We start from the raw sequence: 16,160 nt of genomic DNA, 5'->3' as shown, positions 1-16,160 counted from the left end.
CAATATGAAAAGAGACTGTCAGCCGCGCCCTGTCGCGCCACCGGACGCGTGCAATGCACGCGCCTGTGTGGGCTTCTGCTATGCGCGAAACACGCACAGCTCCCTTTTTTCTTGTTTTTGTTTTTGTTTTCTCTCTCCAGGTGAATCCCACAAATAACTCTGATCTTTCTTGCATAAGAAACCCATTTTTCTCTCTCATCCATATCAACAGGTACTATTCCAAATAACCCCTGATATGGATGCTCTTAATAATACCACATGTCCACATTAATTAATTTCCTGTCAATAATTAAGGTTTGATTCCTTAGCTTCCATCCATACTATTATATTATAAAATCCCATCACCCCGCTGCATATATGTTTCATGCAGGACAATGAAGTACGCAATCAAGTTTCTTCTAATCTTGCGGCGTTTGGTCGTCGGAGTTTCGCCAGAGATTGAAAGGTTATTTTGCGTGGAAGAATATATTTTGGGCAGCTATTCATAGTTCCGGTGGCAAGTAGCAAAGCAAGCAATAATAATAATAATGGCGAAGATGATGGTGGTAAGATACAGTTTGGTGGAGGAGGTGGCGCCGACTCGGTGGTTTTCCCGAGAAAGTCGTCGCGTTCTCATTGTCCTAAGCTGGAGACCATCAAGGAGGAAGATAATATTAATGGAGCCCAGCTACAAGATATGCTGCAGCAGCATCGTTCCTCTCATCATCATAATCTCGATCTGTTTCATTAGCTATGATATAGGGACCGGATTGGACAAGTTCGAGGTTAATGTATATTATCAAATGAAACTTAGTAGAGTTAAAGTGATACTTTAGTATTGTTATAATGAAACTAGTGTGGAGGGATAATAAAATTAGTGTGAAGGGAAAATGAAACTAAAAAAACATAGCAATATTGTTAAATGAAACTGGAGTGTAATTAAAATAATACATACTTCATAATCCACAGTAAAATTTGTCTAGGGTGCGCCCTCCTCCAAGTATGGGACCTAGGTAAGGGCATATCCTGTAAAATTAACAATCTAAATATACACTGCAAGAAAATATAATTTATTAGATTGTCTAACTCAAAAAGAATACAATTGACACAAATTTAAATCGTACAATTAAACCAAAAATGGCTAGTAATCCAGATCAAGTGTTAATGTGGCAGTTAACATTTATTATTATTGTTATTTTTAAATTTCAACACTAAAAAAAAAAAAAAAAAAACCCCTTTGTCTCTAGATCGGAGACAAATGGTTGTTGGATTTTTTAAAGGGAAAATTGTAATTTATGCCCCTTTATAATTTGTCAATTATCAATGTCACTCCTGAATTATTAGTGGTGTAAATGTTGCCCCTCAATGAACAAATTGCACTTTTGGTCCTGTGAGTAGTATGGTACTGGCAATTTGAGTACGTGACTTTCAAAACTCCCAATTTAAACCTTTAACTATGCAAAAATTGACAGATTTGGTCCTCCGGGTCAAATTGCCGACCAATTTTGGCCGAAAAAACATAAATTGGTTCGAATTTATTTGTGTTGAGGGCAAAATCGTCATTTCACTCCCTTCTTCTTCATTCTCCCTTCTTCTTCGTTCTTCTTCTTCTTTCTTTCTTCTTCTTTGCTGCTAATCAAGAGTCAAGCACTATTCTTCACATCCTAGTCAATGAGACACCAATGAAATTCCACTACTTTGTCTTCTTCAAAAGGTCCCATTCTTTGTCTCTGCCACTCTCTTTAATTTGTCTCTTTTCTTGTCATCTTTACAAAAAAGAAATTTACAATATCCCCTCAGTCTCAGCAATAATTTCCAAGTCAAATTGCGCGTTTGATCAATGCATGGAACGTATACTTAAAGCAACGATCGCCATCTCCTTCATCTTACTATAGTGTTCCTGCTCCCTTCAATCCAAGCTATAGAGATAGATAGATATATAGAGAGAGACATGGCAAGAATCTGTTTCCCCAGTTTGTTGATTCTTCTTTGTCAGATTTTCTTGAATTTCCATTTAGCAGACTCCAATGAAACAACCCAGAATCAAGACTGTAAGGATTTCACCTGCGGGTTTCTGGGTACTGTGGGATTCCCCTTCTGCGAATCTCCCCGGCCGGATTGCGGGCTGATTAAGCTGGATTGCGCCGCAAAACCACACCCCCGAGACTAGATTTGGTCGGGAAGAAGTACAAGGTGGTCGAGAAAGAGGGTAATTTTCTCCGCGTCCTGGATCGCGACCTGGAAATCCTTCTGATGAAAAGCAGTTGCGAGACTTTCTACAAAAACCTATCACTCCCAGAATCCCCTGTTGTATCCTATGATGTTTACCACTACTTAACGTTGTTCAGATGCGACCTGGGATCGGACAAAAGTGCTTCATTTTTATGTATTAGCAGCAAAGAAGAAGAAAGAAAGAAGAAGACGAACGAAGAAGAAAGGGAGAATGAAGAAGAAGGGAGTGAAATGACGATTTTGCCCTCAACACAAATAAATTCGAACCAATTTATGTTTTTCCGGCCAAAATTGGCAGGCAATTTGGCCGGGAGGACCAAATCTGCCAAATTTTGCATAGTTAAAGGTTTAAATTGGGAGTTTTGAAAGTCACGTACTCAAATTGCCAGTACCATACTACTCACAGGACCAAAAGTGCAATTTGTTCCCCCTCAATTTTTAAAATGGTACATATATTGCCCCTCCGGCCGTACTGTACGGGAAGGGCAATATATGTACCGTTTTAGAAAAATGAGGGGCAACATTTATACTATGGGAGGGCACTATATGTACCGTTTTAAAAATTGAGGGGCATCATTTACACCACTAATAATTCAGGGGTGACATTGATAATTGGTATATTATGAAGGGGCATAAAGTACAATTTTTCCTTTTTTTAAATAAAAAATTCTAAATGTTAAAATAGATAAATAAAATTAAAATTAAAATTTTAAATGTTAATTGCCACATTAACAATTGACATGAAGTACTGGTTACTTTTAATCTATTTCAGTGAATATTTAAGAGTTTTCTTCTCGCCGTTTCCGCGAGCCTACGATGACTACTAGGGTTTGTTGACTACTTGAAGGTTATTCCAATACCACCATCGGCGATCGAGAAGGGTCCGACGTTAGCGGTTAGAGCATGGCCTCCCAAGCCACTCAGCCCGATGTCGCAAGTCTGTGTGTGAATCAAACCCTGGGCGGACGTAGACGATGATGAAATATCTATGCAATTGCCCAATGCGCCAGTTGATAATGCGGAAGCGGAGGATGTGTTCTATGCCGTAGGAAGATTGGTCACGGATAAACCTATTCGGCTAGGGTTTTTTCCTGACACCATGGCTACGGTGTGGAGACCGGTTATGGGGTTGAATATGAAGGAGCTTGGTGATCATAAGTACCTGTTTCGTTTCTATCACGAGAAAGATCTCACACGGATCATAAGTGAGGGATCCTGGACGTACGAGTTGATCATAAGGAGGGTAGCACAGGGCCAGGACCCAGAGACAATCGCACTAACACATGCGGACTTCTGGGTACAAATTCATGCGCTGCCACCGGGGTTCCATTCTGAAGTAGTGGTTATAGCCATTTGGTCATTCTTGGGATCCTTTATCCAGACGGACGAACGGAATTTTGACTGGAGTATGAGGAGTTTCTACCGGGTCCGAGTCGCGATAGACGTCGCGAAACCCTTAAAGAAGCAGATGAAATTGAGAAAGGATAATAGTGACTGGTCATATATTGGGTTTAAGTACGAGTGGTTGCCAACGTTTTGCTTCTTGTGCGGCGTCATAGGCCACGTCGACAAGCATTGCCATAAGTATTTCACGATGGAACAGGGTGCTGAGAAACCTTATGGGGCCTGGCTAAAGGCGGGCATTCGTAGGGGAGTGCTGGGGAATGGCCATCATTGGATTCCGCCAGAGGCTAATTCTGAATGCCAGAAGTGGAAGTCTGCATTGATGGATTCTGTGAGTCATTCGACCGACTCTGAATTGCGTAGAGTGAAGTAGCACAGTCACGGTTCTGATCCTGGTCAGTTGCCAACTATGACTATGGCTGAACAGAAAAGAAGGCGAACTGATGCGAGCGTTACTGAGGCAATGGAGTGTGAGGCTACAGGTTCAAAAAACTTGTAGGAGGCGGGACTTGCGGAGCAAGCCCGCCAAAGACCATGAATATCCTAACGTAGAAATGCCGAGGGCTTGGCAACCCTACGGAAGTTCATGTACTGGCGGATTTTGTCCGTGATAAAAAGCCGAAAATTATGTTCTTAATGGAAACACTATTAACGAAGCAGAAGATGGAGCCGATTAGAATAAGGTTGGGTTATGGCAGTATGCTTGTTGTGGATGCCTAGGGACTAGAGCTATCAATACGGGCTGGCGGGGCGGGGCCCGCCAAAGCCTGCCCTTTGGCGGGGCGGGCTAAAAAGCCCGCCAAGGAAACGGGCTTAGGAAGGGGCAGCCCGCCCCACCCCTCCGTAAGCCCGCGGGCCCCCGCCTAGCCCGCCAACTTTTTTTTTTTTTTTTTTTTTTTTTTTTTTTTAATAGTATCATGTATTCAACTATTTATATAATTTATAGTGAATGGCTTAAATTATAGACTATAATTTATAATGATTATAAATTATAATGTCATTATGGCTTGTATATAAGTATATTACTGTCCACGAGCAACATTGTATATTACTGTCCAGTGTTCACGAGTTGCTTACACAGTCTAAATTATTATTATATTATATATACATTATTATTTATTATATATATTAAATAGTAATATTAATATACTAATATATCAGTAGTCAGTACAGTACAGTAATTTGAAAGGGAATGAAAAAAATAATTACCTGAACTCCTGGAGGCTGGCGAGTGGCGTCCTGCGTCCAGCCTGTACAGTACAGTAATGGGTCGCCGGTGATTCGCGGTGGGTTGCCGGTGATTCGCGGTGGGTCGCCGGTGATTTGCACAGTCGCACTTTCGCAATCGGATTAGGGAGAGAGGGAGACGGCCAAGACGGTGTGTCTTGGGTCTGTCTGCGGAGTTAGGAGTCTTAGGACTTAGGGTTTTTTTATTTAGAATTTAGAAATTAGAATAGTTATAAAAAAAAAAAAAAATACAAGCGGGCTGGCGGGCTAGCCCGCCAGCCCGCCCCGCCAAGCCCGCGGGCAAAAAAGCCCGTTTTTAAAACGGGCTTCAAAAACATGAGCCCACCCCGCCCTTTTGGCGGGCGGGGCGGAAAAGCCCGGCGGGCTAAGCCCATTTTGACGGCTCTACTAGGGACACAGTGGGGGTTTGGCCTTACTATGGGATGATGCGGTTGAGGTGGACATAACAGGGTTTTCAACAAATCATATAGACACAACAGTGGTTTTAGACGTGGGTAGTCCCAAGTTCAAACTTACTGGATTCTATGGACTCCCGAAGAGACACCGCCGGAGGGATTCCTGGAAGTTGTTACGCACGTTGGCAAGTATAAGTAGCCTACCGTGGGTCGTCATGTGTGACTTCAACGACTTGCGAAATTCGAATGAGAAACGAGGACGGGTACCACACCCTCAATGGCTTTTGAATGGGTTTCGAGAGGCGGTGGTTGATAGCAGCCTAGTGGAATTTGAGTTCACTAGTACAGAAACAGTCATTCGCGTCCAATGTTAAGGCTAATACGCGTCCAAAGTTGCTTGGACGCGTAAGTGGGAGACGCTAATTGTTTGAACAATTCGCGTCAAAGGTAACTTTGGACGCGCAAAACTATAATAGGCATCCAAAGTTCACTAACTTTGGACGTGTATTCCTTTTTTAAAAATAAAAACACTTTTATGCGTCTATAGTTCTTGAACTTAAGACGCCTAAAGTGTTTATTTTTATTTTAAAAAATACAATAGCATCCAAAGTTCCTTAACTATTGACGCGCATTATATTTTTTTATTTTATATTTATTTGCATAGTATGTCAAGGTCTCCCACTTGACATTGGAATGCAGTAATACCAAGATTCAAGAACGTGTTTAACTATTGCAATTTGAGGGACTTCTACATTTCACCATTTGCTCTAGAGTTTGAAATGATAACAAGCTGAAAGAAATGAAGACATAGAATAAAGAAGTCAAAATGTAAAACAAATAAATAAGAAAGGAGGAAATTAAGAAATTTTGAGAGAGAGATAGACAGAAAATAAATTGCCTCCTAGTAACTCAACCTACTCTACTCGGAGTGAGAAAAGAATTGTTTTCTCTTTAGTTGACTCAGTAGTCAACCTTTACCCTTAATACTAATGATAGAAAGGCAACATTTGTTATAAAAACCAATACTGAAGACACTAGAGTAATTTTCTCAAGGGGAAAGTGGCATACCTTTTCAATAAGATCTAAAACATTTTGGTTATCCACAAATTCAATGTAGCTCCAATCAATAGCCTCTTTTGTGTAATCTTCTTGTTGGATCTTGATAACAATGAAGGCCATGAAATCATAAATTAAGACATAACTTTATTTCTCTGATGGCCATAAAGCAAAGAAGTTAATGGAAATTTGATTTTCAATCTAAATTACCAAAAAGCAATTTTTAAATAAATCTGACAAAATAAAAGAATGAGAATATCAACTTGCAGTACCTTTTTGCCATCACTTGTCTGGATCTCTATTTTATCACCATTAATTTTGTGCACTTCACCATCAAGCCAAGCTGCATCTGGGTCCTCGAACCAGACCTGAGATCCTACAATTATGTTTACTGAAGTTCCCTGCCAAAGACAAGATAAATAGACACATTATTAGGTTGGTCTTTTGCATTGACTTCAACTTTAAACAATTTCCTTAATTTGGTATGATCCAAATTGATCTCTTGCAATTTACCACCAAGAGAATATGGTATTGGTTTATTGTTTCATTTACTAAGCAGAGACAAAGCCCAAAGGTCATGGTTAACCAAACAAGTACTAGTATTTTTGTATTTGCAACATGGCTATTAAATGAATATGCAGTCCATACATCTAGGTACATAACTCATTATACATGATTTAATTACCTTTTATCACGAAAGATGTTTGCCCGGAACCAACAACAGTTAAGGCATGTTCAATCTGAACTAATTTTCCAGAAGGGCTGTGTAATAATAACTAATAGTTAGATGTTAAACAAGAAAGAAAAACAAGAATAAAAAAAAAACTAATCATTTTTTCAAGTATTCTACTCATCAGTTCCTATTCCTTTGGTTGTGCCATATCGATCATTTCCTCCAAATATAACTTTTGGTCCATCGATATTTTTAAAATCCACAAGACTAGATTTATTTCCAGTCATGTGTCGAGACCATCCACTATCGAAGTACCAAGTTTCCTGCAAACAATTTACGCATTTTTAGGTACCCAACTTAATTTGGGTCCTCGAGTGTTAGTCCTTTTTGGTACCCAAATCCTCCTAGTTCTTATTGAACCAAGATTAGGTGATTCGTAACCATTGAAAATATTATAATCATACCTAATTTTCGAAAAGGTTTTTGGTGCCCGGTTTTGAAAATTGAATCGATCTTTTGGCACTTGGGAAGAGATTTGTTTGAGCCTATGGAAGGCATTAAACCTAGACTTGGTCCATGGTTTAATTTCATCAAACCAATCTTGTTCAGAGGGATAAAGTCTCCCTGCCCCAATCATTGGAGTTCTTCCCATTTTCCTATGAGGACTTTGTGCACTTGACTCATTGGTATATTTTCATTTAGGAACAAACTTTTGCCTATTATTTGACTGCATTGGCGAATTAAATTTTCTTTGAGGCTTCGGCCTTGCAGTAATATTTTTGGCATTAGCTTGGTAACCAATTCCTTGTCTCATTGTGCTATCTTGACCTTTTACAAATTTTACTACCTAAACTTTATTATTTAAAGCAGTAGTAGAATTGGTCAATTTTTCAGAGGCTTGAGAACACGATGGATCATAACCAAGTTCGGTTTTATCTCCTGAGGATTTTTGCATATTTACCATTTTATCCATTATTTTGGATGAATGAGTAAATGTTGCTATTACTTCCCTTAGGTTGTGTTCTCTCACTTCCCTTGATTTACACTCTTCTTGGAGTCGAATATTTTCGGCTTTCAAGTCTCGTATCTCAGATAGAGCATTTTGCAATTTTTCATTTAGTTGATCTTTTTCAAGAATCAGTAAATTATTGCGCTCCTTGATTTGCGAGTAAGTGTCCATCATGGTTTGACAATCCTTCATTATATGAAAGATAGACTCTTTAGAGAAAGATGAGCTTACAGAACCAAAAGATTTAGAAGTTACCTCATCATCATCTGTTTCGTGTGCCATAAGCCATAGATCTTGACTATTTGAATTGCTTGACATGCTCATTCCAAATAGTGCAGTATCGTCTGTAGAACTGTCACTTTCATTGCTAGAAGATTCCTCAGACTCACTTGTTTCTAGTGGGTCACTAATAAGAGCTTTCCTTTTGTCTTTCTTGTTGAATCTCCTATCCTTGACTTTGGTTTCCTCCTGCACGGTGTTAGATTGATTTTTGCTTACCTTGGGATAAGGACATTCGGTCATAAAATGTCCAGGCTTTCTACAGTTGTAGCATAAATTCAAATTGTCCTCCATGGTTTCCTTTTTATGCCTTCATGATGTGCTTGCTTTAGGAAAACTTTTATGATTGTTTTTCCTCATAAACCTCTTGAATTTCCTGACAAACAAAGCAAAGTTTTCATTATTTAATAATTCACTATTATCTATTGACCTTGACGTGGATGGTTGTTCGGCAACTAGTGCATTGTTCTTTTCTCCGTGTTCTTCCTCTGTCCTTGACTTCATTTCAAACTCATAGGCTTTTAGATCACTAAAAAGCTTATCAGTTGATAGAGTCTTTAGATCTCTATGATCATGCATGGCAGTGACTTTCATATCCCAACTTAACGGTAAACCACGTAGGATTTTGAGAGAAATTTCCTATTGATTAATGTCTTTTTAAGATCATTAATTTCTCCTAAGATTTTGGCAAATCTTGTTTCCATGTTGGTAATATTCTCGCCACTTAGCATTTTGAAATCCTCAAATTTCTTTAATGCTATGGTGATTTATTATCCTTTTCTTGTTCGTCTCCTTCACCAATTTGGATGAGTGTCTCCCAAACTTCTTTTGCTGATTGGCATTTTCGCACCTTTGGAAATATCGTATCATCGATAGGTTTGAACAAAATATCCTTGGCAATATTATCCGAGTTATTTCGTGTTCTATCTTCACGAGTCCATTCCACTTTAGGCTTTGGAACGTACTGTGGAGTATCACTTGTTTGTACTGAAGCAGTGTTCACTTGCAAGATTTCAATTGGACCATTAGTGATTATTCCCACATTTCATCATGTAGTGCAGATAAATGTACCTGCATGCGAATTTTCCAATCATCAAATTTTTTTAGAGAAAATAATAAATTTTGGGCAAGAGCCATATCTCTTTTCATCATCTAGATTTTTCGAGATCTGTCTAGCAGTCAAAATTAACTCAAATAGACAACTACTCTGATACCAATTGTTGGTCCCGATAGGGTGGTAAAAAGTCTAGAGGGGGGGGGGGGTGAATAGACTTTTTAAACTTTTTCACAATTAATAACACTTTGGTATTTTCAAAAAAAAATAAAAAAAATAACACTTTGGTAATTTCAACTCTAAGTAACAAGATATGTAACTCAGATGTGCAGCGGAATGATTTAACAACCAAGTGGTACGTAAAATCAAAGAGATATATCACATGCAATATGATGGATATGCTTGCAAAGGCTCAAATAATAAGTATGCAAATTTATGCCCACATGCATACGTGAAAGCTACTAGACCCAGATGAATAAATTCGCACAGTATAAAATGGGTCAGTCAATTATTCAACATGCAAGACAACAAAATATTTAAAGAGATGGTTCACTCAATATGTATGCAATATCACGTGTGAATCAATGAATGAATCCAAATGGAATTGTGTCTGCATGCACTTGTAAAGTCACATAACCCAAACAATAAGATAAATAAATAAGACAAATAGTAAATGGGTTAGTATGCATGCAATAATAAATAAAAGCAGTAAGTAAATGAGAGAAGCAATTTATAGCAGTAAGTAAATGAGCCTAGTCCACTCTTCTCCTTTCACTCCAAGGAGGAAATTCACTATCTCGTTCACCCAGATACAAATAGTGAATCGAGTGCTACACATAACCTTCCCGAGTGTTTTGCACACAGCTACACTCAATCCCGAGTATCTCGCACAAAGCTATACTCCTACACCAACTAAGTGTCTTGCACACAGCTACACTTAGCACCACCGAGTGTCTCGCACACAGCTACACTCAACAACCATGAGTGTCTCGCACACAGCTACACTCACGAGTGTCTCACACAAAGCTACACTCAACAAGGTTGTGTCTTGCACACAGCTACACTCAACCCTCTTTCTACACACAGTAGAGATAAAATGTAGAGAAAACAAATTTCTCTTCTAAGGACTTGAAGAATCTCTCGTGAAAGCTCAAATTGGATATTTCAATTTTTGCTTATGTTTGCTTCTTTGTATTGCCTTGCCTTCTCTGCTTCATGTCTTCAAGTCATCTGGTATATATAGCTGAAGAAGCTATATTACCGTTGTAGCATCAGTTGATCTTGATCGTTCATCTTGATCAGCTACACATTATTGCCAACTTGCATTGCGGTGATTTAATGCCAGAGATGGGCTCTCCACAGTGAGTTTGAAAATCATCACCCGACAAATCTTCAAAAGTCATACATATCGGCTCATCAGCTGAATCTTCTCCGAAAAATAATTTTCTTATCTTGACGGATTCAAAATGATGAAATCTTCTAAAAGATGTGCTGCTGATTCTTGCTTGAGTAAAAAATATATCTTTGAACATTTATTCTTCTGAAATGATTTGAGATACGTAGCAAGAGATTTAAATGAGAAAGAAGATGTGTAGAAGAATTCACGTGCATCTTCCTTATCATGTCCACAAGCTTCCAAACTTGTAGTCAACTTAGCATTACATGTGTCCGCATTGCAGCATGCACTTTAACAAGTGTCATCTTTTCAAAAATATGCTTCTAGTTAGATTTAAACATGAGCCCAACGAAATATATCTCCCAAGCTTTTACCATTGCGCCATATAAACTCATTGGTTAATATTTCTGGATTTAATCTTTATTCCCAGAATGGCTTTAGTAGCATTTTGATTTGATTAATAAATCACTTCGAGTATGCTTCTTGGTCTTCCCCTATCAGCCCCTTCATCGTCCCCTTCACACCTTAGCTTTATCTCCTTTCCAAAACGGTAGAAATTGAGTCTCAAACCCGTAACCTCTGACTTTAGCAACCTTGTTCCTTATCCATTTCATCGCTTGATCCTTTGGTGTTTTCCAAGGTAAATAATTCTCAAATAGTAACATTCTGGATAAGTATATTTTTCTAAGAAATTCGTAAGCTTTATGGCTTGACTTGGGACTTAGACTAATAGACAACTAGACTCAAAATAAATAGGGGAGTTCTAAAAATACAAGTTTGGCTCATCAAAACTATTACACTTTATTCCTAACAGAGGGGGACCTGAATACGAGGTTCCTTCACAACTCTGTTAAAACTAGGAGACGGCAGAATCGAATAACGAAATGGAGAAGGACTGATGGTACGTGGACAGAGGGGGCAGATGAAATTGGAGGACTGATCGTGGAGTATTACCAGGACCTATTCTCGGCGCAGCCAGGTGATGAAAGGGAGGTTATTGCATGCGTGGGATCCCATGTGACTCCAGCTGATAATATGGAATTGGAACGGGCAGTTAGTATGGAGGAAGTACGCCGAGCAGTGCTTGTCATGCATCCGGATAAGTTACCGAGTCCGGATGGTTTTGGGCCAGGATTCTACCAGCATTTTTGGCCTATGATTGGGGTGGGGGTGGGGGGGGGGGTTACATTATTTTGCAGGCAGTTTTTCGAGACAGCAACATTGCCGACTAATGCAAATGATACGTTAGTAGTTCTAATTCCGAAAAAACCAGCACCTGAATCAATGAAGGATTTACGGCCAATTGCACTATGTAACATCCTTTACAAGATAGCTGCAAAGGTCTGCGTGAATAGATTAAAACCTCTACTTGATAAACCAATATCTAAAGTGTAGAGTGCTTTCGTACCTGGCCGACTCATAACGGACAACATAATGCTAGCGTATGAAGTGCACCATTACTTAAAACGAAAGACGCAAGGGAAGAATGGGGTGGCCGCCTTAAAACTTGATATGAGTAAGGCCTACGACATGGTGGAGTGGCGGTTCCTGAGGCCAGTTATGCTAAAGATGGGTTTCAATCAGAAATGGGTAACTATTTTGTTGGAGACCGTAAGCTGCGTGAAATACCATATTCTACATGAACAACGTTGGTTGGGGCCAATCGTGCCAGGCTGGGGACTAAGGCAAGGCGAACCGCTCTTGCCATATTTGTTCCTCATGGTTGCGGAAGGGTTAAGTGCATTGATTGAGAACCAGATGAGTCGGGGGCTGCTGCATGGGGTTTGTGTTGCGATGGGGGCGCCCCCAATTTCGCATCTCTTATTTGTAGATGACTGCTTCATTTTCTTGCGCGCAAATTTTGAAGAAAGTTACCAAATGAAGAGGTAATGAATGTGTATGCACATGCCACTGGTCAGCTTATTAATTATGACAAGTCTGTGTTATGCTTTAGTTCTAATGTTGATGAGCCGGGCAGGAACAATGTGGTTAATATTCTGGGGGTCTCGTCGGGTGACACAAGGGGGAGGTATCTCGGGCTTCCCTCATTGGTTGGCCGCAACAAAAAAGCAATTCTGGGGTTTTTGAAAGAGTGGATACTCAAGCGAGTGAGAAGCTGGAATTCCAGGTTTCTATCACGTGCCGGGCGTGAGGTGTTGCTAAAAAATGTGCTGCAAGCGTTACCATGTTACTCAATGATGGTCTTTGCGCCACCCGTTAGTCTTTGTAAGGAAATTGAAGTAATTCTCAACCAATATTGGTGGTCCGGTTCAGTAAGTGACAGTAGGGGACTGCGGTGGAAATCTTGGCAGGCCATGAGTATACCGAAGGCTAAGGGAGAGGTCTTGGATTCAGAAGGTTAAGGGAGATGAACCTTGCTCTCTTGCGTAAGTAGGCTTGGCGCTTAATTACTCGTCCGGACTCGTGGGTCGCGCGTGTGTAAAAAAGTAGGTACTATCATCACACTACCTTTTTTTTTTTTTTTTTTTTTTTTTTTTATGCAGAACTAGGATGTAACCCATCATATATATGGCGGGGGATTTTGGAGGCAAAAAATGTTGTGCGCGCTGGGCGCGGCGGAGCATAGGGAATGGCCGTACCACTAAAATAGGGAGTGATCCTTGACTGATGACTACTCAGGACCCTTTTGTACGAACAGCTTTGGATCAATCAATCAGAGACGCGCCAGTCAGCTCTTTGATGAATGTAGGGGCACCAGGCTGGGATGTTAACTGCGTAAGGAACGTGTTCAATGAACGGGATGTTGCCTACATATTAAAAATTCCAGTAAGTGTTCACCAACCTGATGATGCATGGGTGTGGAGTGGGGAACCAAAGGGCAATTACATTGTAAAATCGTGTTACCAGAAGTTAGTAGGGGAGTTGGTTATTGATAAGCCGTACTGGCATGTCATTTGGAAATTGCAGGTTCCGCCTAAAGTTCGTATGTTTACTTGGCAACTTGCATCGGCCATACTGCCAACACGAGATATGTTGCTGAATAAACGTGTTGCATGTCTTCTTATGTGCCATATGTGTGGAGCGAAAGAAGAGTCGACTACACACCTCTTTCGCGACTGCGTGCATGCCTCTGCGATTTGGTCATCTATCCAGCTGTAGCCTATAGTGTATGACCAAGGTAATTTCATTGAATGGTTCTTTGAGCATCTTTCAAAGCCCAAATCTGACGTGTAATGTAAATTTGAGATGCTATGTTGGGGGTTGTGGCAAAGCAGTAATGACAAAGTGTGGAGGGGTGTGTCATTCGTTAGGGATATGGTGGCACATAAAACCATATCTTACTGGGAAAATTGGAAGGGGGTCAGCACAACTCAAATGGGACATGCTGGATCGGCGCCGGTAGTTCCGATTCTTGCTGATGATTCTATGAATTAAATTCTTTCTTCCAAAAAAAATAATAATTATATTTTCATGTGTAATTTAGATTAAATTAATTTAATTCTTATTCCTTAACAACTTTTTGGGAGAAGAGGAGAAGAAATATTACAAATAATTATATTGGAATGGAGTCATGGAGACATGGACTATGTCCAAAGACCCTAGACGTTAAAAGGAGGCAAGTTTATAAAGCTTGTTTGTTTGAACTTTTTGGAAAAGTGATTTTTTGACTGTTGTGTTTTGTTTTTAAAATAAGTTGGATTAATGGATAAGCATTTTACTTAAATTTGTTTCCAAGGACATGATAAGGGTTTGATTCTTGCCACAAATACGGGGGCTTGTTTCAAGTGGTAGGGTTTGTAGGGTAGGAATTTGATTTTTATACAAATATTGAGATATGAGTTTGAGTCTACGCGCAGAAGTGTATAGTTTGATGTTAAATCTAATATCTAAATTAGCTCAATTTACGCCTTATTAAGCATAGGGACAACTTTATGGTTCATAATATAGTACTTAGACTATCTTTATCCTTACAATATTCTTTCACTTTCAAAAGTGAGTCTTTAATTTGTTTTATATCATCAAATTTGCAATTCCTTTACTATTTTTTATACATCAATGCAATCCTCTTTCCCTCTAAAAAGTGGTTTCACTTTCACAATTTCACATCACATTATACTAATATAATAATAACAAAATGTAAAAACTTTCAAAGTCACCTGAATTTTAAAACAATGTTAAAAAAAAAAAATCCAAATCAACTTGCAAGTGCCCAAAATTTTTGGGATAAAGTCAGTTTAGTTATCCAAAAAAATCACACAGCAATCGACCATACATCCTCGTACACATGCATAGGTACGGTTTTTCTTCAATAATATTTCCATTCCGACAATATAATGCCGGCATATATGGACACGTAACGTCTTAAAAAATATCATTGTATGCCCAGTTGTCACAACGCCATCTGTTGCCTCCCCCTTGGGGCGCTGTTGAAATGGAATTCACTTTCTGGTCTGGTTTGCAGATATTTCCACCTACGGCACCACAACAACTAACAACATAACGTCCATTCTTTCAAGATTCCCCACCAAACTGACGGTCGGAATTTATGACATTTCCGCCCACGTGTACCCCTTTCAGCCCACGTGTATCGCCAAGCCGCCATCTTTGATTAATAATACCACATACATTAATTTTCTGTCAATAATTAAGGTTTGGTTCCTTAGCTTCCATCCATCACTATTATATTATAATAAAATCCCATCACCCCCGCTGCATATATATATATATATATATATATATATATATATATATATATATATATATATATATATATATATATATGTGTGTGTGTGTGTGTGTGTGTGTGTGTGTGTGTGTGTGTGTGTGTTCCATACAGTACAGTGAAGTACGCAATCAAGTTTCATGTAATCTTGCGGCGTTTGGTCGTCGGAGCTGAGTTTCGCCAGAGATTGAAAGGTTATATTGCGTTGATAGTTCCGGTGGCAAGCAGCAAAGCAAGCAATAATAATAATGGCAAAGATGATGATGATAAAATACAGAGGGGTGGAGGAGGTGGCGCCGGCGCCGGTGGTTTTCCCGAGAAAGCCGTCGCGTTCTCATTGTCCTAAGCTGGAGACCATCAAGGAGGAAGATAGTATTAATGGAGCCCAGCTGCAAGATAAGCTGCGCTGCACCACCATCCTTCCTCTCATCGTCATAATATCGGTTTCATTAGCTATGATAGGGGACCGGATTCGACAATATCCAGGTTAATTAATTTATGAATTATTGGAATAAGGGTGCTTACTTCGTAGCTAGCTAGCTACTTCGTTAGTTACTATGTAAAACTTGTAATGTTGTGTATTCACCTTCTTTGTTTGGACCTGTTAATTATAATAACCTAATCTGGTTTATGTGATATTTTGTCAGTTAGAGTTATATGACAAGTTTTATCCATAGTATATCTTTAGAGATTGTTAGACTTTAATTTTCTGTAAATCAAGCTGTAAAACTCTAATGTAAAATATATTTAA

The 16,160-nt window shown here is 39.3% G+C and overlaps 1 long non-coding RNA gene across 1 annotated transcript; it reads left to right on the top strand.

Annotated features, from left to right (window-relative positions):
* The first annotated feature begins 369 nt into the window (after positions 1–369).
* On the top strand, positions 370–15,954 carry LOC109173361. Its single transcript, XR_002052882.1, has 3 exons — positions 370–455; positions 510–569; positions 15,700–15,954. It is a non-coding gene; the product is annotated as an uncharacterized LOC109173361 (long non-coding RNA).
* The last annotated feature ends 206 nt before the right edge of the window (positions 15,955–16,160 follow it).

Source organism: Ipomoea nil, unplaced genomic scaffold, assembly GCF_001879475.1.
Source record: "Ipomoea nil cultivar Tokyo-kokei standard unplaced genomic scaffold, Asagao_1.1 scaffold0146, whole genome shotgun sequence".
NCBI classification, from domain to species: Eukaryota; Viridiplantae; Streptophyta; class Magnoliopsida; order Solanales; family Convolvulaceae; genus Ipomoea; species Ipomoea nil.
This window is presented reverse-complemented; position numbering and strand designations above follow the sequence as displayed.